Source organism: Ptychodera flava, unplaced genomic scaffold (genome assembly GCF_041260155.1).
Source record: "Ptychodera flava strain L36383 unplaced genomic scaffold, AS_Pfla_20210202 Scaffold_41__1_contigs__length_1339820_pilon, whole genome shotgun sequence".
Taxonomy (NCBI): Eukaryota; Metazoa; Hemichordata; class Enteropneusta; family Ptychoderidae; genus Ptychodera; species Ptychodera flava.
The window spans coordinates 284,449-305,130 of record NW_027248363.1 but is presented as its reverse complement, the minus strand read 5'-3'; the positions used below and the strand labels follow the sequence as shown (position 1 = coordinate 305,130).

Below are 20,682 nucleotides of genomic sequence, written 5' to 3'. Positions count from 1 at the left end.
CTGTTTTATCGAAGAAAATATTTCCGCACACGTTAACGAACTGCAAGTACGAAACAGCTGCAGGCATGTCTTTTTCGCGACAGGTTTCTTTGCAGCAACAGACACATTGCCCTTCAGTCGGAACATATGTTTATGTACGAATTCAGTAGATAGGGCATTACTTCAGAGAGGATAATGGATGCGCAGCGTGAGACAATAAATTAGACCGGCGAAACAACCTTCTCAATACGTTTGTTATGTAGAACATTTATTCTGGATCTCATAAGTCCAACTTTATTCACTGACAACGTCATTGCACACGGTTTCTACAAAACAACAAGCGACGGTGCGAGTGGGCATCTGCGGCAATGATATTGTTTTTTGTGCGTATCTGGTGAAGAACAGTCCTGTATAAACGGTAAAGGAAACAAAGCTAAGTCTGAAAAAATAACTTTTTAAAATAATAATCTCTCTCTCTCTCTCTCTCTCTCTCTCAAGCTTCAAGATGCGTATTGTCCTTCTGGCACTCCTTGTCACCGCAGCCAGTGCTGCAAAGTTGGCGCCTTACTTACAGTCTAAGGATGCTGTACAGAACAGATACTTCGTCAAGGTCAAGGTGATTAACCCTGAATTATAACTATGCCTTTATTTTTGCTACTATGCAAGCTTTGTGTTGGGGTAATGTATATTTACATGTAAATAAGAAGACTTTTTTGTTGAATTTGTGCATTCTTACGTATTCAGGATGAATTTCAAGTTTCAAGCGTCACTGCTAAACTTACAAGAAATTTCAGAATTCTCCGTAAATTCACAAGGGTCTTCCACGGCTTCGTCGTTGAGCATATTGGTTCTATAAACACAGTAAGTGTATTACTTTATCCTTCAGACCTAAGCATTATTTTTCCAAATTCAAATGAGAAATATCTGCATGCTTACCTCGTGGCCCTGCACCACAACTGCTACACAGCAAATTGCAAATGGGTGTCGACCAATTACCGTCAATGGAGATGCCATACATTCAAGTCTAAACTAAATAACCAGTGTCTTAGCGTGCTTGGTTCAAGTTGTTGTCTTTTCATTCATTAATCATTAATCCACTAGGGATTTCCTAGGGATATCTTGTCCTGCAATATTGTGTTATATATATGTATATGTATATATATATATATATATATATATATATATATATATATATATATATATATATAAAACAGTATTGTTATATATATATATAATCTCTCTCTCCCTCCCCCCCCTCTCTCTCTCTCTCTCTCTCTCTCTCTCTCTCTCTCTCTCTCTCTCTCTCTCTCTCTCTCTCTCTCTCTCTCTCTCGTTTAAACATCAAGCTGAGAGGTCTGCCCTTCGTTGAATACGTTGAGGACGATTCCATCATGACAGCTCATGTTGAATGGGGATGTGATCGTATTGATCAACGAAACCTGCCACTCGATGGAAGAATGGATATATATGGTAAGCAATATTGTCTTGGATAATTCAAATGTGTTTTGTATTCAACAGGAAACCCCTAATATAATTGTCAGGTGTGTAAATAAATTTAAATTGACATGGCAAGACTTACTTCTTTCGAGAAATCTGTAGTTTTTTGTAAATCTACAGACAAGTACGTTTTTTTTTATTCCACGCACAGGTACGGGTTCCGGAGCTCATGTATTTATTGCTGACACTGGTATCCGCTACACCCATGTGGAATTCGGAGGGCGTGCCCATCCTTTCTTCGATTTCGAAAGTGGTAGGGATGTAAGTCATGGTAACTTTTCCAAATCGTTTGTACAAAAAGGGGTTGTGGCGTCAATTTTCCCTTGGGTGATAAGGTCCATATGGTGTGTCCTCAGTAAAGAGCTGAACTATTAATTATTTCAGAAAAAGTTAGCATCTTTATAATACATAATTTATTTAACGCAGTGTTTATTAATGAGATTGTCACTATTATTCAATCACCATAAAAGGCAAAATATCATCTGTCATATATGTCAACTGTCAGCTCTTGTAACATATAAGCCACCTGCATCGTAGGCTACAATCACATCCTTTAGGATATTCTGTTAGTACACTATATATAGTCGTGATGCCAGGGGCGGAAGAGATCAGTAATATTCCGTCATTGATTTTCCGCTTCGCGGCGTCTGTCCTCCCAGCAACATTAGCCAAAATGTTAAGATTTTATAAAGGCCATACGCACGTAAGAAATAAGCCATTATGTATATCTAAATTTAAGCATGAATCAACTTGACAAGAGCACGGTGATTGAAATTACGTTTGTAGATATGAAATTTGATATTATGACTTCACTATATATGGTTGCCTGAGGAGCAAACTATGAAAAACCTTTTTTCCTATACGACACTAGCTGTATTTGTGCATGTGTATACATTTGACATTTAATGCTAATTTAATCTACTGGAATATGGTGATCAGACGTGCGCAGATGTACTACAGATACGACACTGAAATTCCACGAAAAAATAATAACGTGTTATGCATTGGAGTCCTCAGGGCAACTTGTGGAAGCAGTTCAACACAAAAGCAAGATTCCTAAAAATTTGTCTGAACCTCTTTACCCAGCCCATTGTCTGCATTCAGAGTCCCAATGCTAGTCGACTGGCGCTGTCGTTTGCCGTGCCACGCTCTGACAATCAGCATTATAGTCACTCGCTAGCACTCACTATTTATATATCGTCAGTGATTGAAACATATTTGTTTCCTTGAATAGCCTCAGAAAAATGGCTTATTTGTTTGTTTTCTGTCCATTTCACTTTGATTCATCGGTATAATTTCCATTAATTCTGAGCGAAAAATTGTAGGCCAAAAGAAACTCTGGAATTTTCAAGCCCCCTCCCTCCCCCAATTTACACCTAGCTTTTCCTCTCCCCCTCAAAAAAAAGAAAATTCTTTCCCGCCCTCTTCTGTTAATAATGCCTGTTCCCTAATGACAGTTTAAAATGCTTAAAAACTACACATTATCATTCCCGGGCAATCATTAAACTCAAAACGGTTCTATTCGACATGCTTTTTAAAGTGCCATGTACAAATTTCTCTTTCAATCTTAATTGTAACGTCGTTTGCTAAGCAAACTAAAAAAAGGGAACGAACAGCGTAGGACAGAATCGAACGATCTTCTAAATCGAAGAAAGTAGTGCGCTTTCTAAAACAGTTAAACATCCTTTGATATATATAGGTTTTAGGAAAGACCTTTCTCTAGCTTGTACACGCTCCAAGTATCTCATAAACGTAGCATGATAGCATTGCTTTTATATGGATAACGCGCAGATGTACTGCTGTTCGTAAAATCCAAACGGGGTGGACACCAACATGAGCGACATTGTCGTGCGTCTCTGTTTCAGGGCTCTGATTGCCATGGTCACGGAACCCATTGCGGTGGCACTGCCGTCGGTGAAACTGTTGGCGTCGCAGTGGACGCACAGGTCCACTCTGTGCGTGTTCTCAACTGCCAGGGGTCTGGTTTACGTCCGATATTGTGGCTGGTAAGTTTGTCCCAGAATAACGACACTTCTAGGTTGTATCAGAGCCATCATGCTGTTTGATGCAAGAGTCAGCGTTTTCTTTGAATTCCTTTGAGAGCGATCAGTGAGTAGCGAGGTGTCTACCCTCTTACGTCAATTCGATTTGTTGATCAAGTTTGCTATGCAAATTACCGGTATAACGATGCGAGAACCAGTGAATGCAGGCCTAACCATCCAAATGAGAGTGTACAGCTAAGGATATTGTAGTTCAGACTGTCTGTCTGAAGATTGCGAAATGCATGAAACTTAGGTAACAGATACTAGAAGTTTAATTTGGGAATTTCACTATACATGGTAGTCTATGGTACAAACTATGAGCGATTTGTTTCCCTGAGTTCATCTTTACCTCGCGTGCGCATGCGCGCAGCGAGGTTATGGTTTAGGCGTTTGTGTCTGTCTGTCTGTCTGTTAGCACGATATCTCAAAAACGGCTTGGCAGATTCCGATCACATTTCGCACACAATTTGTTCTTCAAATTTGCAAGAACTGATTAGTTTTTGGTGGTTGTGCTTTGCGAATTTATCAACTTATGAGTAAAAGAAAATTTGTGGCCTGTATAAGTCTATGGCAGGCTAAATAAGTATGTTTGAGGGCGCTATACTAAAACATTTTACACAAAGTGATTTCTGAATTCAGTCACTCGGCCGCGCTGCTGATCGCTAATCTTGAGTTTTGACTGTTGATGTCGTCGTGTCGACGTTTGACTTTAAGAATCGTGTGGGTTACTCTGGACATAGCGAACAAAAGCTAGATTATCGAAGGTAAGCGTCATAATATTTGATCAATGCATTTTTCTCTGAGAATGAGATGTAGCTACATCTCATTCTCAGAGAAAAATGCATTGATCAAATATTATGACGCTTACCGTAGAGTGACACTTTTCAATCTTGTGTGTGTGTCAGCGAATTTATATTCCGGCATGGTTCCCCTGAGATCAGCATAATATTATGGCGACGTATTGACAGTCTGTGTCTTTTAAGTTGCTTTTCAAGATTGTATTAGCTACAGAACCAACAATAACAAATTTTTCATGAGATTTCCATGTTGGCATTGATGTTAAATCAGCAGCAGTAGGCTAGCTCCTGCGTACAATAGGTCTGCGTTTCCGGCGGTACGGTGGTAGGCCGACGGCTTGTACCACACTGTCCACAGGACACCACGTGGTAGAGGCCGTGTGCACAACCTGTACGCAGAGCTTCGAATACACTAGACAGAGTTCGTGTTTCCGTAAATTAGGCATTGAACTTGACAATATAGGCAATAACCAGAATCATCGACCATCGCCTGACAAGTGCACCATAGTCAGCTGTACATGAGTTGCGTGGCGTGGTGAGCAGGTTCCCATGGGTATTTATTTTTTGAAACGCGTGCTTCAAAGGTCACGAACTCATTTTGCTGCTACACGGCGCGGCACAGATAATTGTATCGTTTTTGGGCGCATTGAGATACTGTGAAGTAGGTCAACTCGTTCTACATGGCAATTTTATGTGAAATATGCAGAATTTATACGCAAACGCGACCTCTGCCAGTCAAGAGCCTGCTCAGCCATTTGCACTTGCATCGACAGATATTGTTGGATCATAATTTTTCAAATGGTTTCTTTTCTTTTTTTCAGTGCGTAATACAGTGGGGATAATGTCAAATTTAGAGAGATTGGATTAATTTCGGGAATAAAAACAATGTAATGTAAATGATTTGTAAAAGTTTAATTCTGTAAATTTTCCAATCTTTATAAGCTGATTTTGCTTTTATTTATTTTTTTTGGCATACATTTGGTATACCAATGTGTGCTTATAGTATGACACGGCGTCCGTCATCTGTATGTATGTATGTCTCTATGTATGTTTTATTTACGCCATCATTATTTTATCTTTGTCATAGGCACAGTTCACAGCAACTTACAACCATCTAAAGACTGTGCAAGTGATTTTATCGTCCAACTATTCTAATTTTGAGAAATTCGGGAACAAATTTTGTCATCTATTGACACATTTTCCTTCTTCATAAAAGCCAATACCCCAAGAAGTACTTTACAAAATGTGCACGCGAGGCCATTCAGTTCATATCTGGTCTGTATGTTCGTCAACCGACATAAATTCAACCACTGGAATGGGGCTATTAGTAGCCCTTACTTGTGCAACAAATATCATATTGGAATTTTTTCATCATAAGGTTATGTGTTTGACAAATGAGTTTATTTGGCAAAATATTTAAAAAAGTCAATTTAAAACTAGCTGTATCTTTAAATTGATTAATTTGCCTTGACATATTGTCCATTGTCTACCAGAACGAGGCTTACAGCCAAACCTTGCCGTAGAGGGCGATATCACTACAACTCTTGGTAGACCCATGATAGTCAACTATTGCTGTCCTATCTCATAACCGTATCTTGACAGTCAGCATCATAGTGTTCACAAACTTTACATGTTTATCAGTCAGAGGACAGACAACTGTTTCAGAGGATATAAAAACAGAGCTCGTTCCAAAACATGTCTTCTACTCCGTCCAAAGTGATGTATAGGGCCTAAGTATATTTTGCATTTTGTGAAAAGCCGGAGGCCCCCTTCCATGGTACTATGGAATATGCAACCGTCCACAGAAATTTGCACTGTAATCCCCGATTTTTATTCTTCATTTTGAAAGAGAATGGTTGAAATATTCCTTCAGGAAAGTTTGAGCAAAAGTTTCAGTCTTTCACTTTCGAGGCGCATACCACCTTAAATATTTCAACTATTCAGGTTTGGATGCCGTAGCTGCAAGTGGAATTCAACGAGGAGTTGTCTCCATGTCTCTGGGAGGTGGTGCAAGTACAGCCATGGATAACGGTGTCAAGAATGTCATCGCCGCTGGCTACCCAACCGCCGTGTCCGCTGGTAACTCTAATGCCAACGCTTGCAACCAATCCCCAGCCAGAGTTGAAGAGGTATGTTAGATAAATTTAGCCCAGCCATGTAGAGACTTTGAAACGTCTACAGGTATCCACGTAGAGTAAAGTAATGCACAGGAGTGCGCTTGCGCAGGAAACCACGAGAAAAACTCTCGAGTCTTTGTTCTGACAGCACAAACTTGCATACATCTATATGGTAAGCGAGACGTCTCAACTAATGTGTATTTATGAAAATCAGCAGAGCTACACAGTTAATAACTGCCCAACGCTAAGGTTGCATCCACAAACACCTCTGGAAGGGGGTTGACGGGGACTTGAAAATATTAAGGATATGTTGGGGGCACTTGAAGGGATTTGGGGAATTAAAGGGGGACTCGAAACAAAGATATCTCTGATCGATATGAAATATGAGTTGGGCTGTCAATTTTAAGCCAAAGCGTTCGGCTAATTTTTGAGTGGTTTTGTTTTGTGTATCTACTGCAGTTTCTTTTTCTACTCTCTGAAGCGTAATGAAAAGTTTAAACCACCCTATGCTAATCAAGTACATTTAGGCCAATATCAATTAGCAATCATCTATAAATGCGCAGATATTGCTAGTTTTTTTTATTAGAAAAATATTGTTCATAGTTATTTCATAGACTACCATGTATAAACACGATTGGAACTAATGTGGGATAATTGGATGGTGAAGTAATGTCGATTTAATCTACAAATGTTATCTCATCTGCTTTTCTTTTAATATTACACACTTGTTTTATAAGTAATTTGCCATATTGCAACATTCAGCTATGTGGCACCTAACACTTTTGAGAAATTTGAAAAATATGAAAATCCAATTATCCCAAATTACTTCCAATCGTGTTAGTGAATCAATATTATCGATGAAGTCAAAAAATCTAATTTTTGTACACACAAGCACTTTTTACCTGCCACACTTCAAGCAAAGTGAATTTACATAAATTATCAAACATATATAAATGAACAGATATCGCTTGTTCTTAGGCAAATATGTAAATAGTTTGCCCGTTAGAATCCCATGTATTGTGATTTTGTATTTTTGGTCGAAGCACTATTTCGGCCACATTTGGCTAATAGTTGGGCAAAAATGGTGATTCTCCCCGAAAGGCATGCATGAAATTTCATTGCCGTTCAAAAATTCTTGCTCAAAATAATTGCGGCCCACCTGTAATTTCTGTCCGATCCCTTTGATAAGGGGAATTTCATAATTAAAGCAAGTCAGCACGGGAGTTTGAACGCACTGTGGATTTGTAAGTTGAGCATTTGAAAAAAATCTGATAACATTTTTTTACTCTCCCGGCCCCTCCAGAGGTGTTTGTGAGTGCAGTCTAACACTAATAATTGCATTCCTTCGAAGAGGAAAGACCAAAACAAAAGGGGAAGGGGGGGGGGAGTTAATGGGCAGTACGTTCATTTCGACAAACAACACGCTTGTCGGAGCGGATCAGCAGCTCAGTTTGACTGATGCACCCACTACTTTTCCACAGTATTTCAATTCTCTACGCATACACGGAACGTCAACGCTGTAAAACTACTGTGAATGTGTTTAGGTGATTCAGCGTCTCGTCTTGTTTCACAATTAATGTCGTGGTAACATTTGTTTTATTTCTGCATGTCAAACAAGCTTAGGGCAGTCACAGCTGCTGTCTATCGTATCAAAGTGGTTCGATGAAAGGAATGCACGTTAAACTATGAAAGGAGTGTGAAACAGTAACAAATTAAACGTCTTCCTCAACTTGATTTGTTTTTCTGTACCTCCGTTTTGTTACCAGGCTGATACCGTTGGGTCTACCGACAGTTCCGATACCAGATCATCATTCTCTAACTTCGGTAGCTGTGTTGATATCTTCGCTGGCGGTTCAAGTGTTAGAAGCGCATACCATACTAGCGATACCGCATACCAAACCATGAGCGGTACCTCCATGTCTTGCCCACACGTTGCAGGTCAGTTCAAATTACTGTCTTTTAGCAAATATGGAAGGATAAAAGTACTGCAACGTATACGCCGCGGTCAGCTTCGATGGAAGCTCTAAAATATGAGCAACAGTTCGATAATTTCGCTGTGCATCACACATATACAAGCCTTGTTGCATATGACGTTTTGCAAAGATTAGCAGATAAAATTTGAACAGCGCTACATCATTCGTGCTATAGACGATAATGTCATGATCGAGAAAAATTATATCAAAGTGTACACACAACTGGCTTCTCCTTTAATATTTGATAAACGGTTTGAGTGATTGAAGATGCCGGACCAGTTTGCCATAAGTCTAACGCAGGTGATGCCATTTTTTTGTCTTTGCGTCAAGACATATTTTTAAATGGATTTATATTAGGCCAAAGTAATTAAATTCTTTGTTTTGCGTCCACTCTAAATGGGAAAAGGTACGCGTCTAAGCGGCCGAAAAACACACACAAGAAAATTAACACAATGTAATTTGATGGCAGCAAATAAAAAATTGTAACAAAATTTGGGTTCAGAAAAGTTAAGCGGTTATGTCCTAAAATTTCCTATTCAAATACACTGTGTGTTTTCCATGAAAACCTTAAAAACCTAGACGGGTGGGGACGCAAAACAAAGAATTTAATTACTTTGGCCTTATTCAACATTTTTCAAACTTCTAGCTGTTAGTTTTTAAAGACAAGCTGAACTCCTGGTAGCTTTCATCCAAGGAAAAATGAACCCAAAGCCTTATCATAAGTGGGGGGTTTTTGAAAAAATATTATGTCAATTGAGAAAAACTTGTTAGTGTTTGAAATGTGTTTGCAGTGGGATTTTTTTATCAAACAATTGAAATTCGGGCACATTTTGCTGATTTTTCAATTGTTAGTTAAGTACGATCAGTTTCCACGAAATCTCAGTTTCTCAAAGTATTTTACATGGTGGTTCTTATAGCCGATGACACGACTATTTTCTTCAAGAAGAGACCTCTGTTTCGACTTTCCTTCTTCAAAATTGATTGCTTCTCTAAATTTTCTGTGCGAAATCTAAGCAAGATGAAGGAGGCCTGGTCGCCTCTGAAAAGAGGTATTCTGTTAGTCGCTATTCGTGCTTGTACCACGCTAACAACTACGTTATGAACCACGTCGATGATTGGTCAATAAAGAACAATAAACAACAGAACCAATAATATACTAATTAACAGCTATCTTTTGGAACAATTATATCATAATTATATCATATTATATCAACAACTATATCATATTATATCATTTGTTATGACACAATTGTTCCAAAAGATAGCTGTTATTAGGATATTATTGGTTCTGTTGTTTATTGTTCTTTATTGACCAATCATCGACGTGGTTCTTAGCGTGGTACTAGCCCGAAAAGCGACTAACAGAATACCTCCTGAAAACAGTAACTAAATTATTACGTCATCGGCTGGGACCATGGTCCTTGCAAAACGTTGAGCGTTTCCTCTGAGGAGCGGCAGACAACTGTCACAACTCGCAGATGTCGGATTCTGGGTAAAATGGCGAGCCTTGCAAACGGCAAAACGCAAAGGACAAACTAAAATCGTTCATGGAATTCTCTGCCTATGATTCATTTTATACAATATCAGTATGAGCAACAGTGTTTCACAGTTTTCTTACATAATATCTCGCTGCAGCTTATTGACAGTCGCAATGGTCTAGACTTGTGACTGGACACCCTAGCTGAAGACGGTTATCACAACAAGTTTTGTACGTTTTTTTTAACTATTGAATTCTGCTGTCAACTGGTATACTGGCTAATGTGCATGGGGTAAATGTGATCGTAATTTATTTCTGTCGCAGGTGCCATCGCTGTCCACATGGGCGCTAGGCTATGCCACACTGGTGAAAACTGCAAGGCCAAATTGGCAGCAGACGCCACCAACGGTGTAATTTCAAACCCTGGTACAGGATCTCCAAACCTACTTCTCTATGTCGAGTGAACAAGTGAGTACACTGTAAACAATAAACCATTGCACTTAAGGTGGCGGTAAAGGCTAGAGCGTCAGTTATAAACTTCAATAAAACTATTAAAACATAAAAGTAGTCAACATTCTCTGTGGAATAAAAAAACTAGACATTTGGGGTCATAGGCATTGCAGAGTTATAGCCCGTTGAAACTTCTGAAAAACTGACCAAATAAGAGGAAGTTGGGGAGTCCTTAGTGTATTAACTATGGTAGAGGTCCCCTAGCTTTTAAAAATGTTTGAAAAGGGAAAGTCATTTTTTACTGTTTTTCAGGAAAGTTTGACAAGGCAGTGCTTGCATTCAGAATGCGTGACTGCTATTGTAAATGCATTTTTAGATTCTTTGAGTGTCAAAGAGGTGTCAAAAGTGAGATTATCCAAAAGACTGCTTTGTGACTTCAAAAGAGGGGGCAAATATGGCTTGTTTTCAACATTTTTGACAGAATAACAGCTTTCCTACATAATTTTATACCAATTTAATCCAACCTTTGAAATGAGATATGGACATGAAATTTTTACAGCCTATTAACAAGGTTAAGATAAAATTTGTACGGCACAATTTTCCTGCATTTGAAGTATTTTTTGAAAAATCACATTTTGAAATTTGAAAGAATTTTTTAATAATTTTTTGATATGTAAACCCATGTAAAATCATAAAAACAATTTCATCTACAATCCTGCCGTACAAATCTTACAATAAATGTGTCAACATATTTATAACTAATTTGGTAATATTAATACTATCCAATTATTATTACATTCAAATATGTAAAAAAATATGGAAAATTAAATTTTAATATTGATTGGTATCATATTTCAAAACCATGGCTACAAATATACAATTTTTATATCTTTGTGGAGAAAGTATTAACTAAGGGAGTTATCCTGAAAATTTGAACTAAATATCTTGATTCTAACACTTGAAACTTGACATTAACTCTGAGAAAAGAATTGGTGCAAAAATAGCCTTTACCGCTACCTTAAAGCATTCGATCAGGTGAATACTTAGGATGAAATAATTTTCCTGACAATTGCGTTCAGGGTTTCATTCATCTTGTAACAGAAGAAGCCTCGTTCTGGAGATAATGACTCTCTGATATAACCTGATTGGATGGCTTTGACACACTCAATATAACAGACCATTCTCTGTAAGATGTAAGACTTTTCCGTACTCCGTTGGGGTCGTTTGAGCTCATTTCAGTAGGTTAAGGTGGATGGAAAGGCTAGAGCGTCAGTTATAAACTTCAATAAAACTATAAAAATATAAAAGTAGTCAACATTCTCTGTGGAATAAAAAAAACTAGACATTTGGGGTCAAAGGCACTGCAGAGTTATAGCCTGTTGAAACTTCTGAAAAACTGACCAAATAAGAAGAAGTTGGGGAGTCCTTAGTGTATTAATTATGGTAGAGGTCCCCTAGCTTTCAATAAATGTTTGAAAAGGGAAAGTCATTATTTGCTGTTTTTCAGGAAAGTTTGACAAGGCGGTGCTTGCATTTTTAGATTCTTTGAGTGTCAAAGAGGTGTCAAAAGTGAGATTAACCAAAAGACTGCTCTGTGACTTCAAAAGAGGGGTGCAAATATGGCTTGTTTTCAACATTTATTGACAGAATAACAGTTTTACTACATAATTTTATGCCATTTAATCCAACCTTTGAAATGAGATATGGACATGGAATTTTTGCAGCCTATTAACAAAGTTACTGACAAGATGACTATGGCACAATTTTCCTGTATTTGAAGTACTTTTTGAAAAATCACATTTTGAAATTTGAAAGAATTTTTTAATAATTTTTTATATGTAAACCCATGTAAAATCATAAAAACAAATTTTATTTACAAATCCTGCCGTACACATCTTACAATTAATATTGTCAACATATTTATAACTAATTTGGTAATATTAGTACTATCCAATTATTATTAAATTTAAATATGTAAAAAATAATATGAAAATTAAATTTTAATATTCACTGGTGTCATATTTCAAATTCATGGCTGCAAATAAACAATTTTTATATACTTTTGAGAAAGTATTAAATAAGGGAGTCATCCTGAAAATTTGAACTACATATCTTGATTCTAACACTTGAAAATTGACATTCACTCTGAGAAAAGAATTGGTGCAAAAATAGCCTTTCCAGCCAAGCCACCTTAAATTCAAAGAATATAATGTTCCCGTTTTATATGAAATTATTTACACTGGTTGCTATGCATTAAGGTTCACCCAAATGTTACTAAATACAATATTTTGAGCAAATGCGTTTATCTCTTTCACTTTTCGAGGCGCATAATACCATAACCCTTTGAGCGCCAAAGAAAGTTTTTGTCACCATCGTAAAATATAACACATACATTTTATTTCAGATCCAGAATTTCTTTCAGATTTTTCCCAAATTTTGATCTAAAACTGTAGCCAATTAAAAGTTGTTGTCGTTTGGTCTAAAATTATTTTTAAAAATGCAGAAAAATTAATGAAAATTGGTGAAATGTTGTGCTAAAATTTTGGTGTGAGCAATTACAGCTCTCAATAAGTTAATAAAGATACAGCCATGAATAATGAGTATGATATATTCTCACCCTGAAAATCACCATTCTCACTGTGTTTGGTGAGAATTTCCAGTCTCACCGATGAGAATATGTTATCATACTTGATTCTCACCAAGGAGTGCATTTTTCACTGCTCGCCAGTCAGAATTTAAAAAATTATCACTAAGAGCAGTGAGCATAACAAGAGATTCTCACCAATCGCGAGAAAGCGTCATTTCCTCGCTCCAGTCTCGCAATTTTTTTTTCCTATAGTGTAATGGCCAAGGTTGTAGACTCGCTAACGGTGTGAATTTCCTTTGTTTTCAGTTCTAAGTGGATGATGTAATACCAGCTGAGAAATCTTTGTTCTGAAACTCTATGTCTGTAGATTAATGGAGAAGAATAAATATGCAAAATAACAAATATTTTGTCATTCACTTATTTGTTTGCTGTGAGAATGGTTGGAGTGTTGGGTCGGTCACGTGATTGCCAAAATAAAACTAGGCCCACGGGAATCTAAAGGTTCAAATAATATTATAGAAATGATAAAGAGAGTGCAACGACACTTCCTTCATCAGTCGCTTGTTGTACCGGTACATGATTGGCCTATCCAGGTTGGGGTTAATATTGCAACGCCTTGAGAGAGTTATTAGCATGGGTGAGAGACTCATGCACCTTGTGCCTGTCTCTTTTAGCCAAGTTTACAGTCGATTGACTAATGTGTTAGTAACTTCTAAGACCGGGGCGCATCAAAATCACAGCCGTGTTCGTGTTCCGTGTTATTTCCTTTTTCATTCGTTCGTAAAACATGGTGATCGACAGGGATACTCTTATGTCGTCAAACCTGCACTACGCCATCACCCAAAACTTCATAAACTTATGCCTCTAAAGCAATTTTAGATATGCACAACTCAGACTGGCTTACCAAGGCACCATTATGTAGTGCAGTTAACTGATAGGTGTGCATTTATGAGGCCGGATCAGTCTGTACAGTTAGTCACTCATTTGTATAGAAAACCCACAGGGAACTTAGTTGTTGTTGTTGTTGTTGTTGTTGTTGTTGTTGTTGTTGTTATTGTTGTTGTTGTTGATTGTGGTGATGATGATGATGATGATGACGATAATAAAAAATATTAAAAAACAATGTCTCATTCCTTGCTGTTGTTTGTCGATGTTGTAGATAATTGTTAAAGAAAACTGTAATCGTGATCAAAAAACGACGTAGGTCGCCCAACGTCACTCCGTCCTATAGGACGGGAGTGACGTTGGGCGACCTACGTCGTTTTTTGATCACGATTACAGTTTTCTTTAACAATTATCTACAACATCGACAAACAACAGCAAGGAATGAGACATTGTTTTTTAATATTTTTTATTATCGTCATCATCATCATCACCACAATCAACAACAACAACAACAACAACAACAACAACAACAACAACAACAACAACAACAACAACAACAACAAGATTACTAAGTTCCCTGTGGAAAACCATGGCTTTTCTTGAAACTTGACACATAGTCTCTCCCCAGGAAGACCCAGGCTTATAAATCAACTTACTAAAAATGAGCAACTCTCCTCAAACTTGTTCGACTAGTCATGATGACATCCCGTAGTAAACTGTTTTTGCATGTCCTTGACGATATCGGTAAGCCATGCACAGATATCTAGGGCTGTATGTCAAATCAAACGTTATGGCGATCCAATTTCTTGTCACTGTTTGATAACATGGCTGCGTTGTGCCAACGATAAGCCGATAACGTGAAAGAGGCACTCCATACCGTACACCGTCCCCGTAATTAACAAGAACTGTCACGTGGTCTGATCGGGAAAAAGACGCAGAGGCTCATGGTCGACTGCATGTTGCAGGGCAACGTGTGTACGTGGGAAAATATATCCACGGTCTTGCTACAACGCTTACAGGCAAGCCTTGCCACTTCGATGCCTGGTATGCATGTTTTTTTACACACACTAAACGTCCAAGTACAAGGGAATAATAAATATCATGTTTCTGTTAGTGTGCCTGACTTTAATTTGGATGTGTGTGAGTCAATAGCCATCTGGTCGTAAAAACATTAATTGGCACCCCAGACTGGTGATAGTAATCTGTCTCCAGGCTTACATGCTGGTGTCGGTTTTCTGTTGTTTATCCTGTACAAACAATCCAGTCATTAGGTTCCTTCCTGTTAATGATATGAAAACGTTTAGTGTGTGTTAAAAAAACATGCATACCAGGCATCGAAGTGGCAAGGCTTGCCTGTAAGGACTGTATCTTGGCATTGGATATTGGTTGGGTAGACAGTTTGATAACTCCCTCAACAGCTTGATCTATCTATCTATCTTTCGGACATTTTCCTAACGTATTTTCCCTTATAGAGCAAACTTGTCATCTATCTACTCTTGTAAATATAGCTTAATTGCTTTATAGAATCCAAAAGCCTCGGCTCCCTTTGTTAAAATAAATAAAATCAAACTGTTCGGTATGCGTGACAGGATTTATGTAAGAGTTTATATCATGACTTTTATCGATCGAATTTCCACTGGTTGTGTGAGTACCAAGTGGACAATTAATTTTGTTTGTGACTTGGTCACCATTAAAATGACAGGTACTGGTGTTGAGAACTTTGTTGGAGTATCTCAGACAAAACCAGGGAGCAGAATAGTTGAAAAATATTCCTTCTTTGTGGATGTAACACTCTTGATACCATTCGAGGTGTTTGAGTTAGCCTGGAGTCGGGGGGTGGTCAACAGTAATCTCTGGATATTTACTGAACGGACACTGCTCCAAGCTGTATCCATACCCACTGCACAAACTATTCGGTTGGAAAGTGCTGGGTTGTTACCTGTAAACGTCGAAGGGTCAAAGGTCAACAGCCCTTACACCAATTGTTGCTCTAATTTTACATTTGTCTCATAGTCAAGAAGGTACATAAACTCTCAGAAAGTTGCAAAGAAAGTAGACTGAAAAGTCCGTCGCTCGAGGGCGCTCTCTACCCTCTTACAGGGTGCGTCCTAGACTCTCCACAGTCGCTGTGCCTTGTTTTGTGCGCGCCCACGATGGGCCTGCATTCGAAGGCTACGCTGTGCTAGCTGTGACCACGCGCTGCCAGACACAGCGACTGTCAGTTCTTGCAAGTATATGAATATTCATAAGGGTAGTGTCGTCAAAACAAACAACTATCTAACTGGGCGGAGAAAATTTTTACTAGTAGCTGGTAGACTTATATACGCAGTATGTTTTTATTTTTCATTTTTAATTTTATTTGGCTATGGTACTTGTCATTTTTGTTTTGATTAACGGATGTGTGGAGTTCTATAAAGTACCCGGATCAGGCAGAAATCCGACCGGTCGCTTGCAAGAACGTCCAGACCCTGGGATTCGCGTCGCGTCTCTGAAGGGCGCGCGCGTGTTCTAACAGGGAAGAACGCGAATCGCAGGGTCTCTGCCAGACTAGGTGCGTCCGGGCGTACAGTTTTCGTCGGGAGAACATCCGACCACGAGAGCGAGCTTCCGATGGCTGTTCTTGTTCTTGACGACCAATCGACATAGCCTCGCTTTGGCAGAACTTTGTATAAATGTGATTGAAGTCTCGGCGATAAGCAACCTGTCACGAAGGAGATCCTGTTCCTACAGTGGTACTGGCTATATTTGATCATCGTTCATACATACCACCCTGTAGAGCAGTAATTTGTAATACTTTCGTAACTTGTGATACTGCAGTAAATTGTCATAAAATTCTGCGGTAATTTATAATACTACAGTAAATTGTAATAAACTTTGGAGTAATTTGTAATAATTGAACTAGCGCAATTTTTAATATAATTTGGAGTAATTAGTAATAACAATCCACTGCAGTGATTTGTAAAAAATTTGAAGTAAAATTGTAAGTAGGCTTTTTTGATGAACCAATCTCTAATTTGAAAGGTGGTACTAGTCAGTGAGCAGACGCTGATTACATATCCTTTTATTTCGAGCAAACTGTTTTCTTATAATCATGTTTTAGCAACGTTTTAACATGTAAAGTCATAGATGGATATTCAGGTAACAGACGGCCTTCTATCTATCTAGCTATCGTACGGGGCGCTCTGCTATCCTTCCCTGAGAACCGAGTCATCAACAAGCACTGTTAAAGCGTTTTCACTAAACTTAAATTGGCACCATTCTGAAGCAATGACGATGGCGTGATCAACTACGTACTTTAATTACATTGGTAAGTAACTTACTGGGACGAGCCAACCTAAACCTAACCCAGCTTCAGATTGACTACATCATTAGGGTTTGGTCAATAGCCTAACTGTATTATTTCTTCAAATATAAAACAAGAGATAAACTTTTGAATACTTATATGCGGGGTTAGGCCTATTGCACACTAAAGTTTCGTTCGAATGAATCAAGGAGTTCATTGGTTATGTTGTATACCTGGCGCGATAGTAGCCAAATTTCGCGACAAACGGCAAAAGTTTGGCTCCTTTCCAGGATTATAACTCTTGCATTTCTTTAAGAGTGATAATGATTGGAAGATTTTCCAACGTTCTGCAAGGTATCGAAGTTTTGTTGAAAAATCTTTGGAAATGGTAAAGTTATAGGATATTTTCCACTGGAAACATTGCCAAATTACACCTATGTCGCCGATGCAAGAAAGAGTATTGGTTTAGGTTCAATTACATATTTTCTCAATGTTGCGTTTTTATATGTTCAAATTCCAGAAACAATACTAGCCTGTAAAACTAATATTAATGACCAATTACTAAACATTCTAAAGCTCTTAAGTATATTCAATTGAAATCAGTAGAATTAGGTCTTTGGACTTTCTTCCCAACTTCAATGTGCTGTAGCCGCAAGTAGTTACGGTTTCTCAGGAAGGATGACAGGGCGCCCCTACCGTGGATAGATAGATAGAAGGCCGTCTATGCCTTTTACATGTTAAAACTGTGCTAAAACATGAAAACATGTTTGCTCGAAATAAAAGATATGTTATCAGCGTCTGCGTTTGTTACAATTTACTCCAAATTTTATTACACATCACTGCACTGATTGTTATTATAAATTACTGCAAATTTTATTACAAATTGCGCTAGTTCAATTATAACAAATTTTAATTACTCCAAAGTTTATTACAATTTACTGCAGTATTAAAAATTTCAATGTATTACAAATTACTGCTTTACAACACCCCAATATTACGTTGAAGACGTTTGTAGTATTTGTACAACAGTTTACTCTCGAAAATTTTTCAGTGGAAAGTTTTTGAGTGGAAAGTTCAAACCTGTAATAATAATTCACCTATCTTGAGAGACGTCTCTCATACAATAGCAACATAGTGCTAACATTTTCATTTTCGCGCGGCTGGTTTCCGCCATCTTGTTCTCGTCTGCTCCGAATCAGACCAGGGTTGTGTTCTCCGTTCTAGGAACGAACATCGGCTAATTCCGGAAATGTAGCGAAGAGAATCGACGTCGAGAACGATGCGCTCATACGCACCCTACAGAGAGCGCCCTCAAGCGACGGATTTTTCAGTCTATAGGGAAGCTATCTCAATGAAAAGCTAAAGGTTCATGTCAATTTCACATTTTTCTTGCATTTTGTCACCTCAAAACATTTCATTTTGTATTGCAAGCAGCTGATGAATATCCTATTTTTGTAGGATAAATTTCGAGATTTTTCGAATCCAGTATCTCCAAATATCAACACTGAAAATTATTATGCGCCTAGAAAATGAAAGGCGTAAACTTTTGCTCAAATATCCCTGAATGAAACCGTCAGGCATTCTCTTACCAAATCAAGAATAATAATCAAGGGTCACGGTGCAAAGTGTAGCACTGGAGGAATAAACTACCTAACATTTACAGTTATTTGAAATTCAAAATGGCCGCCCATCTGTGTTAACTCTATGGGAAATTAATTTTCGAAATATGAAATACTAAGATGCTGAAACTTGTTCTTATTCCAAGGTAGATCAGAAAAGAATTGTTAAAGTTTGAGAGTCCGAATCTCTGTCCCAGGGCCACATTCTACTTTGAACCATGATGGCTTGGCAGTATGTGCTGCAATCGGCCATGTCATTGCGTGAGATTTGTCATTCTAGATGATCCTATAGCCATCGAAATGCTCATTTTGAAACAGTATGGAAGAGATTATGACATCTTTGATATTTATCCGATGTGCATCAGCGCCTTCTCGCGAGCCAGAGCATGATTTTCGCTCCGTGCACCTACGCAAAATCAAGCCTCTTTGCGGGTAGCGCCAAGCTATTGCCGTAAAGGGGCAAGTGGTTTACAAAGATGGCATCAGCGATATTTAGACTTCGATGTACTCTAAAATTAAAGTTACACTGTATTTTAGAAAGTCAAAATTGACCAAACCATAAAAGGAGAAAAAAAACAGATTTTATGGACCGTCATTTCCAACTTAAGAGACGCTTAGTAGTATTTATTATTATACAGTACGTAGCGATGGTGCTGAGTATCGCTGTGAGGAAAAGCGCCCTCATATTCGTGTGTTAAGTGCCCGTGTCGACGTTACCCATCAGACTTGGTCCGGAAAATCTGAGTTGGTCTATTTGTAAAGGTGGCGAACTTTCAGATAATTATCGGCCAATATATCCGACGCGTAACAGCACTTTTAGACTACACTCTCGTCAGTATTGAAATTAGACAGGAACTATTCTGGAAATAGACCCTTTCATAAGTCTATACGCGCCTCCTGTGGCCACTTTGAATATGAAGTCAAAGCGAGGCCACTGGGGAAAACCCTCCAGCCCCTGCCCAGGGTTTTCACCAGTGGCCTCGCTTAGACTTCAAATTCACAGTGGCAACAGGAGGGCGCTAGACTTATGAAAAGGGTCAATTCGAGTGTTGGTCTTCTCGGAGAAAGGATTTCGTCCTAGACTTGTATTGTAATATTTGATGAACATCAAATATTTTGGTATTGCACAAATGTGTGCAATAATTTAATGATACAAAATATAGTAAACGTCAATCTTCCAACGTCAATCATCGGATACAAGAATCAATAACAAGCAATGCCTTCTTGGACAGAGAGTCGCGGAAGCTTTTTTTATCTTAAAATGCGTCAATGGTAACCACTAAACAACAATGACGACAACAACAACAACAACAACAACAACAACAACGACAACAACATGCTATCGTCTAGTATTCATGCAAAGTGAGATATGCCCTACAACGTTTGACATACGTTGGCCAAATATCGTAGATCGACTCGGAAGACATTTGGCAATATTTCCAGCTCACTGGACCAATCTGCCTCACGGCAATAATATTGCTGACCTTAGGGTACCTTCATGAATAAAAAATACAAACATACCCCCTAGAGTAGTGTTTAATCGTAGTTCAGCTGAAAATTGTCCATGTACTGTTCAGTTTTAAATGTTTAAATCTGATTACATTCAAGTCAACCGTTGCACCCTCCTTGGTACATTCGATACTAGGTTTCCTTAACCCTTTGAGCGCCAAAGTCAATTTTGTCGCCGTTACAAAATAGATCCCAGTCAAATTTCGTCAGGTTTTCGCCAAAATTTTGATTAAAAACTGTAATTAATTAAATGTGATGTCCATCAGCTCCAAAATTATCAAAAAAAATACAGAAAAATGCATAAAAATTGGTAAAATGTTGCACTAAAATTTTGGTGGGGAAAATTAAGCACTTAAAGGGTTAATGTCGTGTGTTTTCGAGGCTGGACTTTCTTAAAGCCCAGATATATTTAACAAGGATAAAAATATGTCTCACAGAAGTGTGAGACATGCAGTAGATCATGTACA

The 20,682-nt window shown here is 38.2% G+C and overlaps 1 pseudogene; it reads left to right on the top strand.

Annotated features, from left to right (window-relative positions):
• Nucleotides 1–41: 41 nt before the first annotated feature.
• Nucleotides 42–13,321, top strand: LOC139128039 (aqualysin-1-like; annotated as a pseudogene).
• The last annotated feature ends 7,361 nt before the right edge of the window (nt 13,322–20,682 follow it).